The sequence below is a fragment of the Moschus berezovskii genome, chromosome 3, assembly GCF_049115385.1.
Source record: "Moschus berezovskii isolate FMDL1 chromosome 3, NW_MosBer_1.0, whole genome shotgun sequence".
Taxonomy (NCBI): domain Eukaryota; kingdom Metazoa; phylum Chordata; class Mammalia; order Artiodactyla; family Moschidae; genus Moschus; species Moschus berezovskii.
Window position 1 is genome coordinate 11,344,799 of NC_142462.1, and position 16,204 is coordinate 11,361,002.

General features: G+C 47.9%; 1 protein-coding gene across 12 annotated transcripts in view; it reads right to left on the bottom strand.

The window, feature by feature from the left end:
- Positions 1 to 16,204, bottom strand: part of IKZF1 (IKAROS family zinc finger 1) — a 97,956-nt gene extending 81,752 nt beyond the window's left edge. For 2 of the 12 annotated variants that reach the window (XM_055420377.2, XM_055420370.2), the window contains exon 1: positions 12,564 to 12,881. The gene's annotated coding sequence lies outside the window, so the exon portion shown is untranslated. Of the gene's footprint in view, positions 1 to 8,562; positions 8,661 to 12,563; positions 13,118 to 13,885 lie in introns of those variants that run through there. The other 10 variants (XM_088833068.1, XM_088833082.1, XM_088833078.1 and 7 more) reach the window with 10 other exon arrangements.

Sequence of the window (16,204 nt, forward strand, 5' to 3'; positions counted from 1 at the left end):
CCATTCCCTCCTCCAGGGGATCTTCTCGACCCAGGGATTGAGCCCAGGTCTCCCATATTACAGGGCAGATTCTTTACCAGTCTAGTGCTTCGTGTCGCCAAAAAGCAACGGGTCCAAAGTCTCATCCTTCTACAGGAAAAACGTAAAATACCTCTGATTTTTCTGAAACTGTCCAAACAATCCTATTAATAAAGGAAGAAGACTCAAAGGAGAAAAACCTTTGTGTTGGCTCTGCAGCATTAATATGAGATTCAGTTTTCTGAAGACAAATGTAGTGTTTTAAGGTGAAACATCACCAACTAGTTCTAAGGTATCCCTGGACTGATAGGGGAAATGTATAGTAGACAGAGGGCTTCCCAGGTGGCTCAGTGGTAAAGAATCTGCCTGCCAATGCAGGAGGCGCAGGGGACGCAGGTTTGACCCCTGGGCTGGGAAGATACTCTGGGAAGGGAAATGACAACCCACTCCAGTGCTCTTGCCGGGAGAATTCCTTGGACAGAGAAGCCTGGTGGACCCCAGCCCATGGGGTTGCTCAGACACGCCTGAGCACGCACGCACAGCAGTGGACAGAGCGCGAATCTTGCTGCAACAAATACTGCTCGAAACTCCCAGTTTTTATCATGTTGACTTTGAACTTCTTTTTCCTATGCCAGTGATACATATTTTACAACTTTTTAAATAAAGGCCAGTAAATGCCCATAATTGAGTCAGTAAGACCCACTGGAGGAGGGCACAGCAACCCACTCCAGTGTTCTTGCCTGGAGAATCCCATGGACAGAGGAGCCTGGAGAGCTACAGTCTACAGGGTTGCAAAGACTTGTACGTGACTGAGTGACTAACACACTTTTCCACTACTTAAGACTACTACATTTTTTCTGTGTGTGTGTCTATACACACAGAACGTTTTAGAGGAAAAGGACACTGTACTGCAAACAAACTGTTGTCAAATATTTTCTTCATCTAATACTGTATACATCTTTTTAATTGACAAACGTGCATTGACATTCCCATTTTAAAGTTTATGCACTGTTTGGTAGCAGCAATTAATTTCATCAACACCCGACTGTATTTTCATGTAATTTCTGATTAAAAGGAAAAAACGTTTCCTAAAGCCCAGGTAGCTGATGGGTCCCCAGCCCAGTGCTGCCAGAGAAGGCGCCTTCCAGCTGCTGCAAGGGCCTTCTCGGTTTCTTGTTGGGCCGGGTCTATCCACACCGCGCTGCCCTTTGTGCCTCAATCCATTCAGGCGGGGAGATGTGAGGACAGGTCACAGAGCAGCGAGGGGATGCTCTGGGCCTGCGGCTGAGGCCCAGACCCGGCTCTGCTGGGCAGGCACCTGTGCCCGTGTGTCCTGAGGGGGCAGAGCGAGGGCACCTCCCTGAACCCAGCCCTGCCTCAGTGCCCACTGGCAGTGGACAGTCGCGATAGAGAGCAGACCCCGAGAGCAAGCACCCAGGATCTGTGCTGCAGGCTTGTCTCCATTTTCACTGAATGCCTGCATGAAATGTTAGCTCATCAGCCTCATGTACCCTTTCAAACAGCTCTTCAACCAAGCCTACATGGACCCAGTCAGCTGGCCTGTGGTCCGCACCAGGGCTGGGGCTGTACCCGGGAGTCCCCCTTGCTTGGACAAACGCTCAGTTGTCACCATCATTTTGAAATTCCTAAGAATTAGGGCACAGTCCATGGCAGTCCTGTGATTCCATGGCCTGTCCTTCTGACATCACGAGGTGGGGGTGGGGTAGCTTGACAAACTCCCTCAAACTTCCTCAAGATCTAAATTTGCATCTCTTGGGACTAAAAAGTAGTGAGGTGTTATTTTTTTCTATTTTGTAAAGGTGATTTTGCTCTTATGCAAAGACCAAGAAATAATCTGAAAATGGAAAACTATCTGAAGGAGAGGAAATACCAGCCCCCACCCCAAGACCTAGCTACCAAAGGGGGCTTGGGAGGCTGTCAAAGGGGACAGTGAAATAACCCCATGCCTGGGAACCACCCAGGCTCTGTGTTTCTTTTTAGACACGTGGAAGCAGTGCCCAGTGTTGAGTGGAAAAGGGATTCACTCTTGGTCTGATCTCAGTACAAAAGTTGGCCGTCAGGAAGACGTGTTCATCCCCAGAGTGCCTTAACCCCATATTTTCACAAACCTGCACCTAAACCCAAACCAAGAACTGCAGGCCTATCCAGGGAGACACCAGAGGGGATGCTTCTTTCATAGGGACTCTGCCATTTTCTGCTCTGTATGGGGAACCCAAGTGATCCGAGGCTGCAGCTCACACACACATGAGAGAACACAGCAGTTTCAGTAAATACCTGTCACCAGGTGGTTCCTACGGACATGAATGCTTTTATTGTGCCTCTGGAGCGCGCAGTCCTGAATCTCGCACACGGGGAAGCAGATGCAGAGATAAAGCAGCCAGCGTGACAGGGCGCTCAAGGGCCGTCCCTCCAGGAGGCACAGCAGGAGTCAGGATCCTCAGTCGCCCTACTCCTGCTGGGACGGGGTCCCCAAGCCAGGAGCCCCGTCTCCCCGCCAGCCGCCACCCTCTCTGAAGCTGGCACAGGACGAGTCTGGAGAACGGGGGATGGTGGGGACCACACACAGAGGCCCACGGCACCTCTGCGCCCATGCGCTCAGGGCCAGTGGAGCTGGAGCCTCCCGGGGGACAGCGAAACCTTCGGGAAGTACCTCCGCGACCTCAGCTGCCTTTCCTCCTCCCCACCCACGGGAGCTGGAGCCTGGCTGCCTCCGAGGACAAGCATCCAACAGCCCCGGGCAGTTGTTGCTCTGGGCATGTCTCCAGGACAAGTGGCCCTTTCCCACCCGCCCAAGAGCGAGCAGCCTGAACAACGGGGATCCTGTGGGGCTGCTGCCCCGGGCAAGGCCGAGATGGTCCCCAGGCCCCCGTAGCTCCCTCACACCCCTCTCTTTTTCCTCTCCTCGCTTCACTTGCTCTGAGACGACAGGACTTTCCCACAATCCAAGAAAGGTGAGTCTGGATTAATGAAGTCAGAAGTAAAAGCCAGATGCTTGTCAAGAACACCAACTTGGTGACCGCCCAAACCACCCCGATTAAGGGCGGTTAAAGAGTTTAGTACATAGCCCGCCAAACGAGCAGTGATGAACCACAGACGGTCCCTCAAAGTCAGCCCATTTGCAGGCAGCATACAGTTCTTCTACAAACTTCTCAGAAGACCATTCTTTGGGGTTTAAACAGCACACACCATTTTTTCTTTTTTTGAGTTTCTGTCCAGTAATATTTCATAGCATTTCTTGAGTACCTCATATAATGCCAGAAAAAGAAGGTAAAGGAACGGACACTGGTGTTAGTCAGCCCTCTTGCAGTGGCTGCCGCGTGCCTGGCATTTAACGCGAATCCCCAGGCGTGGCCGTCACCCACTGTGTCCTCTGTTCCATCTGAGCGCCCGGCAGAATGTCCAGGGCAGATCTAGCTTTCAATCCCCATCTGCTGTGTGTGCATCTTTAATCCTTACATCTAAACTGTATTCTTCTGATACATGTTCCACATTATTCTTTCTATTTTACAGATGAGAAAACCAAGGCTAAGGAAGAAGTGTCCTGCCCAAGGTCACACCTCTAAACAGACAACAGAGCTGAGATGTGAGCCCAGGACCACTCAGGCAGTGGTCCCCAATTTTAAAAGTACAAATGGACAAGAAATGGGTGTTACCGTATCGTCACAGAAAATAAGCAAGCTCTTTGTAATACTTGGCAAATAAGGCGAACTCCATGACAAAACTTCTACAATACAGGTAAATTCTGGTTATTTGGTCAAATGGATGCTATTGATTATTTTCCTCCCTGATGAGTGAGGTTGCACTAGAGATACCTTTGGGGTTATTTCCTTATGTTTTAAAGAATACTTATTTTGAAGGGGGAAACAGGCCAAAACCTAAAATCTATTTAAAATGCGTTAGGTCACAGACCTCTTTAATAACACTCATTCTTCCTGTTGAGAGAAAGTCTTTTCATCTTCAGGCTGGTAGATTTTATTTTTGAAAATCTACCCTACTGCTGTGAATTACACCATATCTTAAGAGAGAGGGGACATATGTATACCTATGGCTGATTCATGTTGATGTATGTCAGAACCCAATACAATATTGTAAAGCAATTATCCTTCAACTAAAAATAAAAAAGAGAATAAAAGTAAAAAAAAAAAAAAGGAAATGTTCCACGAGAAAGCAAAGGCAATATGCAGGGTCTTTGTGTCTGATTCCGGATACCTTAGAGGTTTTCCTAACAACTTGACAAAACAGATTGGGAGAAGCTAACAACTTCAGAGTACTCTTATTTCATTTCTGAGTCTTTTCATTTTTTCAAAATTAGCTGACAGTCTACATGTTTTCATGATTATTCCACAGAGATTAGGGCTGGCGCAAATAACAATGAAAAACAAGATTTAAAAAGGATGGCTGGGAATACAATTTGGCTTTCACACCCTCCCCCCATATTTAACTGAGCCATTCACACACACACACACAGTTTTTTTTTTTAACTGAGCCACAGAGAACTCTTCCTCCAGCGGTTTGTTCTACTGTGAACCTCCTTTTTGAGGGCAAATTAGCTCCCATGTGCAATTCTGTCCTCACATTTTTTTTTTTCCTAGGGGCAGGAACTGATATGCAAAAGAGGAAGGGTCAGGGGGAACTCAGGAAGCCTTTTCAAAATACAGCTCAAAATCCTGCTGTCTGAAAACATTCTCAGTGAGGAAGGATTGAATACAGAACGAACAGAACCATGAGACTGTTTGTAAAAGCCATCATGGAGCCACCTGTCTAGAAGTGAGGCAAAGAAAAAAGATGTGAGACGTTAGAAATCAGAAAATAATGGAGCAAATGGTGCTTTCACAACAACTCCAGGGCTGGGTTTCGCGTGGCCCAGGAAAGGTCCCCGCACTGCGTGCCCATCGTGTGTCTGGGTCCGCTCATGTGCCCCGCTGTACACTGGCTCTAAAGCTGCTAACAGGAGCTGCTGTTTATTCAGCAGCCCTGGAGAGGCAGACACTCCGGATTTACATATGCTTTTAGAGGACTTTTCCTGATGCTGGCCCTTATCAGAGGCCATTTCCTAAGTAGCTTCCTCAAATATAAATGGCCTTTTACACTTCATCACTTAAGTAAAAAGTCTAAGTTTAGAATCATTTTCTTCTGCCCTCTTCCCGATTTTAGACGCCTTCATGCTTGGCCAGCAACTGTGCAACAAAAGTGACACCTCTGTCTTAAAAAAAAAAAAGCAGGAACTGGGCCCAAATAATGATTTACAGGGACATTCTCAGAGGTGCTGACCTCTTATCATCATGAAGTGAAGAGGCAGAGGAGCCCAGGGAGAACTCTTGTGTTCCTATTATTTTCAAAGATTTTTTTCTCATTCTTCATAAAACAGATAAACACAAAGTCACTGATAACTCAGTTCCTGTAACATAAGTTACAGATGAACACAAATCTGAACTCAGTCTCTCACTCAGCAAGGTAAGATGCTGGCATAAAGAGTGCAGACGGCATCTCCTCTCGCCTTCTCAGCAGCGAAGCTGTCTTACCATGCCAGTATCACTTTATGTGCATGTGAAAATTCAAACTTAATACTGTACATGGTAGAAAAATCCACTTATATACCTATAAAGAAAGGAAAGAAAGAAAGTGAAGTGGCTCAGTCGTGTCCAACTCTTTGTGACCCCATGACTTATATACCTATAAAGAAAGGAAAGAAAGAAAGTGAAGTGGCTCAGTCGTGTCCAGCTCTTTGTGACCCCATGACGGTAGCCTACCAGGATCCTCTGTCCATGGGATTTTCCAGGCAAAAGTACTTGACAGGGTTGCTGTTTCCTTCTCTAGGGGATCTTCCCAACCCAGGGATCAAACCTGGGTCTCCCGCATTGTAGGCAGACGCTTTACTGTCTGAGCCACCAGGGAAGCCCTGTAGCACTCCCCAGAAGATACCTGTCATACTGAGGTTTCTACAAATGCCTCTGGACTTCTTTTTAAAGCTATGTGTCATTTAGACCAAGGGAAATACAATTATTCTAATCTCCCAGGAGGATCTGGTGTTTATAGTCCAGACATAGCTATTTATTGACAACAACTGAAAAGCTGTTTTTTATTTTTCTATTGAGGACACCATCCCAGTGCTGTACAATCATCTTTTCCTTTTTTTTGGTTTTATTTAGAAAAGTCTCTCCTGCCGAGCTGGTGGGGAGACTAAAGCTACAGAACTAGAAGCAAACAGAGAGAGAAAATGTGTTCTAAAGCAGCCTCACAGGGTGGTGGCCCCAGAGAGGAATGGGTGTGAACACCAACGGTTGACTCTCTGTGTTAAGGCCACGTGGTTTTAAGCTGCTGGGAAATTCACCCTGAAGGACTTGCATTCTGAGCTCAGTTCTGTTCACAACATCCCCAAATTATCAGTTGTAATGATTAACGTTATTAGCAGCAATGAGTTAAAATGAAGTAACTTCTTACAAACATTCTTTAAAAAATCATCTCTATTCATGTTTCAAAACCATGTTCAGAGCACACAGAATGCAAAATCAAAAATCTGGCTTCTTAAATCATAGCAACTTCAGCACTCTTTGGGAATTTACTTTGGTTTCCCCAACCTAAAATGGGTTAGCAGAAGTGAGTTCAGCTGTGTCTGAGAAGGATTAAAGGAATACAAATGTATCGATGATTTGGCGATGGTGATTGCTATGGACAGTAAATATGATAATCACTGAAAAGAACACCACCTGCTATTCTGAACAGGCTCTTTAGTTGGACCAAATTAGCAAAAAAAGTTCTAGATTTCCATAGTATTTGATGGTGGACAGACAGCTCAGATGTCCTATAACCCAATATAGGATCCCAAGGACAAAATGCCCCACGGCATTATGCCCCACACGTGACAAAGTCCGTATGTGAACGTGCTCCCAGTGGGCATCAGGCCCAACCAGGACTGCCTGCCATCCACAACCTTTAGCCCACAAAGTCCTCATGCAAACCCAGGGAGTGTGGGGGTGTCGTGAGCAGAACCTCACAGAGGCTTACAACTTCCTCGTTTTCGGCCTACAAAAATCAGCACATCTTTATTTATAATCAGGCACAAAATGTTCACATCCATCAGGGAACCAAGTATAGGAAAACTCTTAAACACTACAGTCAGATTTTTCTGCAGCCCTTAAAGGAGCTTATTTTCAATGCCCCCCCCCCCCAGTAAATTACCTGTTTTTTACAAAAACCTGTATGCTCTGTATTAAACTGAAAAGTCTTGAAATTCAGGTTAAACATACACAAACTCAAGACAGAAGCGAGAAAACACAGGTAGAATCGCATTAGAAATCCCCAAATCATTTTTAAATGGTAATTAATTGCTTTATCTCTTAATAACCTGCAATAATTAGCAGTATGAGTTTTAATTTAATGAAGTAGGATACACAATTTATCAATGTTTTCACTGTGGATTTCTCTGAATATCACTTTAATTTTCTGTCTGACACAAAACTCAGCACAAGGAGGAAGAAAAGGTCACTTTTTCAGGCTCAAAGTGGGGCTCGCCCCAGGGGGTCGCTGACTCTTTCTAGTTTCCATTAAAAGCACTGGAGTTCATCAGAGTGCTTCCAAAGTCAGTTTATAAAAGATCAATCCCTCATTTTCATTTCTCCTGAAGATTCTACATTAAACATTTTCTCCATTCGGACGAAAGAGGTATCTCACATGCTATTTCATTTGCTCCAAGTGGCCAGAGAAAATCTGATGTAACAATGAAAATTTACCAAAACCCAGTGAATCTGTATTCACCACAGAGCTCCTAGCTTTAAAAGAGGGCTCTAAACCAAACCATCCTGTTCAGTTTCAGCCAGTTTTGAACTACCCAAAAAAGCTCTGGAGTGTCATTTTAGCATGTGAGCTCAATAATGGAGGCTAGGAGTCTATTTTAGTATACGTAAGGTCGTTTACAAACTCTTGATGCAGCTCCTAGTTATTTCTGCAAATACCACACACGAGAGACAGGGCCAAGGCAGAGAGGAAGGAGGGAGGGAGGGAGCGGGAGAGACTGAGGACCAACGCTGGGACCCCGCACACTGCACCCGCCCGCAACACCCCCAGAAGACCCACACCAGCCGCATGCCCAGCGGAGCTAACTTCTGGCACGAACACAGCAGAAACATGGCAGGAAGAGTCAGATTTCCTTCAGCAGCGACTTGATTGCCGAAGAAAAACGAACCATTGCACACTCGAATGAGAAAAGATGAAGGCGGCGCCTTCCCACTAATTAGGGCCCGTTTTCAGCAATTCGTTAAGCCGTGGCCCTGCTCCGTGAGCCATCAGGAGGTGGAGCAGGGGACCCCGAAAGCAGAGAGAGCACATGGAAGGTAATGAGACTCTCCATCACCCAGGACAGTCAGCGGGAAGCCGGCAGGGGCTGGGGGCACAGGCTACCCCGAGGAGGGAGGAGAGTGCACTCTGGAAGTACCCATCTGTGCAGAGCAGCAAAGAAACCAGTGACCTCACCCGAAGCCTGTGCCCCCCCGAGACCCGAGGGGCGGGCCTCACCCCCAATCCTACCTTAGAGGCCTGGGGCCTTCGGAGACCCCTGGACTCAGCCACCTGGAAGGGACCCTGCCGCCTCCTTTGCCACCACCCTCCTTGTCTTCCACTGGGGTGGAGAGGAAGGTGGACCCATTTGCCAAATATGCAAAAAAGGAGGGAAGATGGTTTTCTCTCAGGAAAACACAGGCAGGAAGGGAGCTCGTGCTTCCTGTCCCGACCAAAATGGGTTCAGAGATTATTAGGACATCTGACTTGGCGGGCTTGAGGTAGGTGGGAGAGGGACCTTTTTGAGTCACCAGGCATGATGGGCTTCCCAAAGGCAGAGACCATCAGCCCAGAAGAGAGACACAGGCAGGCTGTGACAGCAAGGCAAGGGGCCCCCAGGCCTGGGACTTGGAGTTTCCACCATTTTTCATGGTTCATGCCCAGGCAGGTCATGGGAAGGCACCCAAAGCATTCACCCATCTGTTCATCACAGCAAAACAGGAGAAAGAAAAAAGGCTGGACAGAAGGGATGAGGCCATTTGCTGCAGAGAAGGCTGGGCTGCCTCCCCACCAGGCCCTCCTCAGCAGTGAGCCCCCTGCACACCACTCACCCAGGACAAACCAAAGCAGGCTGGGCCCTGCCCACCTCTCCACTCCAGGGAGCTCTGCAAAGCTCCTTTTGTTTGCTCTGTTTCACTTGTAATAATGCATCATCTCACTTTTAATGTTTCATAATGTCTTACAAATATTTGTTAGAATATCATCAAATGTTTCAAAACAGTGTCAAACACAAGCTATTAAAGCAACCACACTGAAAATGGAAGGAGCTGAAGAAGGATAAGCTATGGTGTGGAGTCATTCATAAACTGCAAGGACAACAGCATGCCTAGGTTTCTGTGAGAAAAAAAAAAAACAGTATGGGCATTTGGTCGACCCCACAGTAAAATCAGTTTGGTTGCTGTTGCTTGAGTCTGGTTTGGGGGGTCCCACATCCCTGATGAACTCCATTCCTATCTCTTTCCCTATCTGGATTTTAAGTGTGTGTGTGTGTGTGTGTGTGTGTGTGTAAGGCCTATGCTCTGAAACACAATCTGCCCAAGGTCTGGATCACATGTGTGTACATGTGCCTTTTCTAAGCAAAACCAAAATGATTGGTCTCAAAAGTGTCAACCGGATCAGCGGTTCTCCCCTTGTCAGCCACAAAGAATGGGTCGCTTGTCGCTTTTACATCTTGTGTTTTCTCCCATGAGATGAACTAAGCTACACACACACGCCTGAGGGCTCTTCAGACACAAATAGACCGATAGCAGGCAGGGACTAACGGTAACCGTCAGGGCAGGAGGGGCAGCATTTCATGGCCACAGGCGAGACTCACATAGTACCCAAGCACCCGAAAACACATGTAGAAAAAGCAGAAATTAACACAACATTGTAAATCCACTATATTTCAATACAACTTAAAAAATAGTATTTTTTAAAAAGAAATAGCAAAGGCTGCCAGTTAACCCAAGCAGCTGCTCCCTGTGAACTGGATCCACTGACATAAGTGCCCATTCAAATAAGACAACAAAACCAAGAGTTATCTTGTAGTCAAATTATTTCATAATTATAAAGATCAGAGGAGGGAAAAGGAGTAAAAAACACCTCTGAATGTTTCTGCCCTTGACCAGTTCTGGGTTAACTGCAAGTATGTTAGGCAGACACAAAGAACTAGCATCATTTATGCTTACACTCACCATTTCAAGTAGGAAAATCTGTTTTGTTTTAGTAAAAGGTAAAAATCAAACCAACCAACCAAGCCAAAAAGGAGGGTCTTTATTACTCAGGTCAGGTGTGTTTGACTGTTAAAACCCTTTCCCCCCTGCCCCCTGGGTTTCCCATGCCATGTGAACGCTCTCTGTATGTCTGTGTGCATACTATCACATAATGTCTTTATTTCCTGTGTCTATTAATACACACGTAACCGTGAAGGATACACACAACACGTGTACGGCGGCATGGCAGCGTTTCTTAGCAATGACATGTAGTAGACAGTGTATATATACATTCTCTTAAACTTCCAGAGTTCGACATTTCTGTTGACGGTAGGCTTCTACACTGACCCAACATGACACACACAAACCCAAGCCAAGGGGAAAAGCTCCCCAAACCATAGAACCACAATCCTCAGACTCTAAGACTCCAGTGAGGAAGATGCAGTGGCTCTAGTAGCACTGACTGCGGGCCTCTTGGCCAGGAAATTGGCTGTGATCTTAATTTTCAACAAGGGAAATGGCTGCAAGGAAACCACTAGTTACCTTCTCTCCGGAGACTTTAGACAAACTTCTCAAAAGACCCAAATGTAACACACACACACTTGGATTCACGGACCTTCCATTCCTGTGAGACCGTAATGATGGGCTTTTATTGTCACGATGCTCCTGAATTTTGGAGGATATGTCGTTTCCCAAGATGCAGCACTTTAATTAAAATACTGATGAATTATAGAAGCCTGGTGGAGTTTCTGAAACTCCTGCCTTCAACTATCACCATGAAATGGGGATGGGAGGTAAGGAAGGGAGGGGAAGAAAACCAGACCGTTTAACTCAGTTACATCTTTTGGTCTTTAGCTCTTGGGACTTTGAGGCTGGGAAATACATTTTTTCCCAGGTAAAAAAGATATGTATGATCATGGGAAGTTTTGAAACTGGATACACTACATCAAACCCAAACTGTACAGAATTTCTAAACACCACCTCATTATGTATATCTGTGCCCACAAATTAATTTTTAACACATTCTGTATAATCACGATGTAGGCAAGTCGTCTTCTGGTCAGAGATATTTGTGACTACTTAAATTTTAAGCCACGGATATAATAATCTAATTTCTTACTGGAACAATTCCGACACATACAATATACATTATACTTGAACTGTTCCTTTTAAAACCCCACATAAAAGATGAGTCCCAATAACCTCATCAAATAAACATCTTCCAACAAAGCAATGGACTCAAGAGGCTTGGACCTTTCCTGTGTGCTTCACGCTCCTCACAACTCAGAACCAAAGTGAGCCTAGTCTTAAAAACCACTTAAATTTCCATGAAAGTTTAAATGTTAGACATGTTAAATATTTTAAGCTTCCTTTAAAAAAAAATAAACTTTCAACAGAAGTTAATCTGATCAGTAAGGAGATATTTCTTCAACACCAGTGTGTCTTTCCAAGTTTCAAACAAGGTACCTCTAACCTGAACTACCCCTTGGGATGCAGGGTGGGGAATTTTGAGTGTGGAAATTGAGGGAAGCACAGAGGTTTGACATTCACTCAGGGGGGGCTGCAGCCAGGGAGAAAGGAAACCGCATTTGAAAGCTGCACTTGGAAGTGCCAGATCAGACACGCGAATCGAATCCTAACCCTTTTCACTTCTCCAGATGTCACACCCTGTGCCTCCGAATCAGAAGAAAATTAAAAAAAAATCACACCTTCTGGAGATTCCTTAGGAATCACCAAGCATCCTAATTTTTCAAACGTATTTCAAAGACAGTCCCAAGTAACCTGACACCTTTTGGCCGAGGGGTTTCCTAATCCGAGAGCCAAAACTGCACTCAGCAAAAGTACTACCAACTTTTCAAACCGGAATAATTCCTATTCTGCAGAAAGCAAGTTCAGATTCAACCTAATTATTTTACAGTATAAGCAAAAAGCTCTCGCGTCAAAAATAAGAAAAGAAAAGTCGTTATGAATGACTTTATAAAGGCTGACTTCCGTGATCTCACTATAATAGCGTGGATCGACTTAAACAAGATCACGTCCTCCTCCGGGGGACAGCGGGCGGCTCACAGCGTCCCACGGCCGGCCTGCCCTGCACCTGCGGTCACAGCACGAAATGGCCACGGCTTTGACGAAAGTCAGCGCTCCCACCGTCCCCAGAAAGGAGAGGTGGACCAGAGCGAAACCAGGACTCACAAATGTGACGGCCTCCGTCTTTTCCTTCTTTCCTTCTTTTCAAATCCAAGTTTTTCTACGGACATTCAATCTGAAAACACTCACGTGGATGTGTGCGTCGTACTTTGCAGGTCCAAGACTGATCCTCAAGCGCGAAGAGCAACCTCGGATCCGGGCTCGCCCGGTGGGCCCCCTCGTCGCGGCCGATCGTCCCGCCCCGGCTCGGCTGCGCTCCGCGGGGACCCAGGACCTTCGCCGCAGCGGTTTCCCGGGCGCGGGCCGCGCAGGCACTTGTTAGAGCGCCCGGATTGCTCGGCTGCCCAGCTCTTCCCAGCTTTCTTTCACAATGACTTCCTGAAGTTGCTCACTCGCATTGTTCCCCATTTCTCCGCCGCGATCCCCACCCCCCGCCGGCCGCCACCCGGCTTTCGCGCTCGCGGCCGGTGTGCCCGTCCCGCGTGCACAGCGCCGCCCACGGGCTGCGCACCTGTGCCCCGCGCCGCGCCCCCGCGAGCCGGCGCTCAGTCGCCCGCGGCCGCCTGCGCCGAGCGCCCGGGCCCGAGCGCGCGCCCGTCACCCGCGCTCCGCAAACTTTGTGGCTGCGGCCCGGCGCGCCCTGCCCCGCCGCTGCCTCGCCCGCGTGCTCGCTCCGGCACCGCACAGGACAGAAGCGAGGAGCTGGGCCGGGGGCGTGGCGCGAGCAGGACTAGGCGAGGGACTGAGGCGGGGCGCGGAACCCGGCGCCGAGCGGGGCTCCGAGCGGGACTTGGAGAGGGATTCGGGTCGGGGCGCGCCGCCCCAGCCGCCCGTCGCCGGCTCACGCGGCGCCGTCCCGAGCGCAACTCTGGGGCAGCGTGCGCAAACTTTGGCGCCGCGCGGGGCTGGACCCTGGCCGGTGCCCACACAGGCGACCAGGGCAGCGGCAGGCACGGACCGTACCTGCTCGTACCGCCGCCCGCGGCATCCCGCTCGCCCGCACTGGGCCCGCTGGGCGCGCCGCCGCCACCCCGCGCGCTGCGCGCCCCGGCCCTCCCCGCGCCGCCGTGCTTCCTCATCCCACCGCTGCCGGGCATAGCCGGAGGGTCGGCCACCGCGCCGCAGGACCCGCGCTTAACCCCTGGGGGTCCGGCGGGGATGACGTGTGGGGGGCTGCCGGCTCTGGGGCGTCTTCCCGGGGACCCGCAGCCTTGCGCCCCGGGCCGCTCGTCGGGGCACCCGCGTGCTCGCCCTACCCCGGGACTCGGAACCCAGTGAAGCACTTTTCTACTGCCCGCCCGGCTTCGCTTCCCTCCAGCGGGGCCCACTTGGCTCCCTGGTTCTGACTGCGACCTCTGTTTATGAGTGCCCACCCGAGGGGGTGGGAAAAGTTGATCCTTCGCAAGTGAGGGGAAGGTGCAATTCATTTTCCCAGACAACCAATGGAATACCTCTCGTCTCTCTTCCCTCCCACCCGCTGGAGGCAGAAGTTAGGATCGCGCCTTCAGTCTTGGCCTGTGTGCACTCGCGAGTGTGAAAGGGCGGCGGCGGTGGAGGGGACACGGAAGGGAGACCTGTAATCCCCCTCCTGGTGTCTGCGAGCCTCAGCCGCTCGCTCCGAGAGCCCCGAAGCTCGAGTGTGAGGCGCTGTGTATCAGTTCAAACAAGAATGGCAGCTCTGAGGCTCACCTCTTCGCCCTCCGTGAAGAATCCATCATTCTGATTAGTCAGGCCCCCCCGACAGGAGTCTGGCGACAGTGTTTGAGTAGAAGAGGAAGAGTCATGAATCCAACAGATTAATCCTGAGTGCGAAGCCCCCCCGCCCCCCAGGTGCCACTTTAGGAACTGAGTTGCAAGAGCCAAGGTCTCGGCTCTTCAGGGCTTGCAGGGACACAAACCGAAGATAAATGCTGGAGCATCCCTAACAGCAGGAGAGACACACCGGGTCTTTCCGTGGAAGAGTGAGGAAGGGCGCTGTGGCCTCAAGAAAGGGGATGGGCAGGCCTTCCAAGTGGGGCAAAGGGAATGTGCAGCTGAGTGAGGCCAGGGAAGGCTGAGGGGCATATAAGGAGGCTGCTGGTGGCAGCGCTAGGGGCCCTGTTAACCACTTTGGCCTCTGCCCTTCCTGGATGAAGTCTTTGAGCTACAAACAACTTCTACCCAACTCTTCCTCGACCACTTCAGCAAGAGCACTGAATCTTGTCAAGATTAAATGAGACAATAAATGGTCCGGGGCCCCAAAGGAGACAGATTATGCAGTGAAGGGGGTCCTGACACCCCTCCAGGTCTTGAATGAGTGTGGCACCCTTAGTCCTGGCCCCCAGGCTTATCTCTTCAAACGTGTGCCGTGGTCCCCAGGAGTGTATGTAAAGAACTGACAGGCTCACCCTCATCTGACCAATGCGAAGCACATCTTGAAGTAATAGGAGCATGAGGTTAGGAGCCCAGACCTAGCGTGTGATCTTGGCCCAGGTCCTTAACCTCTCTGAGCCTCAGTTTCCCCATCTATACATGGATGGTAATCATACATGCTACTTCCTGGAATTGTTGGTGGATAAAGCTCACACTATATGGAGGCTCTTGTCATATGCCTAGGGAGAGGAGGACTCTGTGAGCAGTGATTAATAATTATTATTAACCCTACTACTATTGACCTGTCTTGTGTACCACTCAAAAGAGATGAATCAGAAGGAACCTGGTATATAATCTGGATAGACTCCATGGGGCCAGGGAAAACCCTTCCATCAGGAGGTAGAACTGATATCGATAATGATTAAAGCATATTGGAGGGTCTATATTGGGGCAGGGGATTAAAAAAAAAGGTTATTATAGTATTATATGAAACAATGTATGTGAAACTTTTGAAAATTGCAAAGCACCATAGAATTTAAAGAATCATTCAATAGAAAGTAAAATTTTAAAGTGATAATTTTTTTAAATAAAAGCACACGAGGAGAAAATATACCTGTGGAAATTGAAACAGTTGTGATCCTTTAAAAATTTATAAGTCTCAATTCATTTTGTTTCTTTAAGAATACATGTATGTAGCTGTTTCCATAATATTACAGTATTAAAAAATAGCTTCCTTCATTCAGACGATAATTGTTAAATTACCATTTTTTTCTTTTGAGATAATCTTATCAAAAGAATAAAAAGCACCTATAGAATTAATCAAAATCTACTTATTCAGAATTTACTATAATAATGGAGTCAGGCACTTATGTTCTGGCAGAGCCTGGATGGCATTTTAAAGGAGAGTGAGTTTTATGGAGGAAAAGGATAGGGGAGGTGATAAGATATGATTAATAGTTTTGTTTCACACTAGCTATGTGAGTCTTGGCAAATTCTTAACCTCTCTGAGTTTCAGTTTGTCATCTGTGGAGTGTACCTACGTTTCCAATGATGGTGCCAGAATATAGTGAAATTAAATGAAATGATGTATGTAAGTAGTTATTATAATGATGGCATTTTTTCTTTATTTTGAGAAAAATCTATTACATAGAAATGAAATGAGTATCCTTTTTCCTCCAGCAGTTGAGTAGCAGTAAGTATATTGTTAAATAACAGGAAAAGTTTTTTGTTAAAAAGAAAACCTGAAATTCTGTTTATCTTTCTGTAACGTGAAACTCACGGAGAAGGCAATGGCAAGCCACTCCAGTACTCTTGCCTGGAAAATCCCATGGATGGAGGAGCCTGGCAGGCTGCATTCCGTGGGGTTGCTAAGGGTTGGACACGACTGAGCAACTTCACTTTCACTTTTCACTTTCACA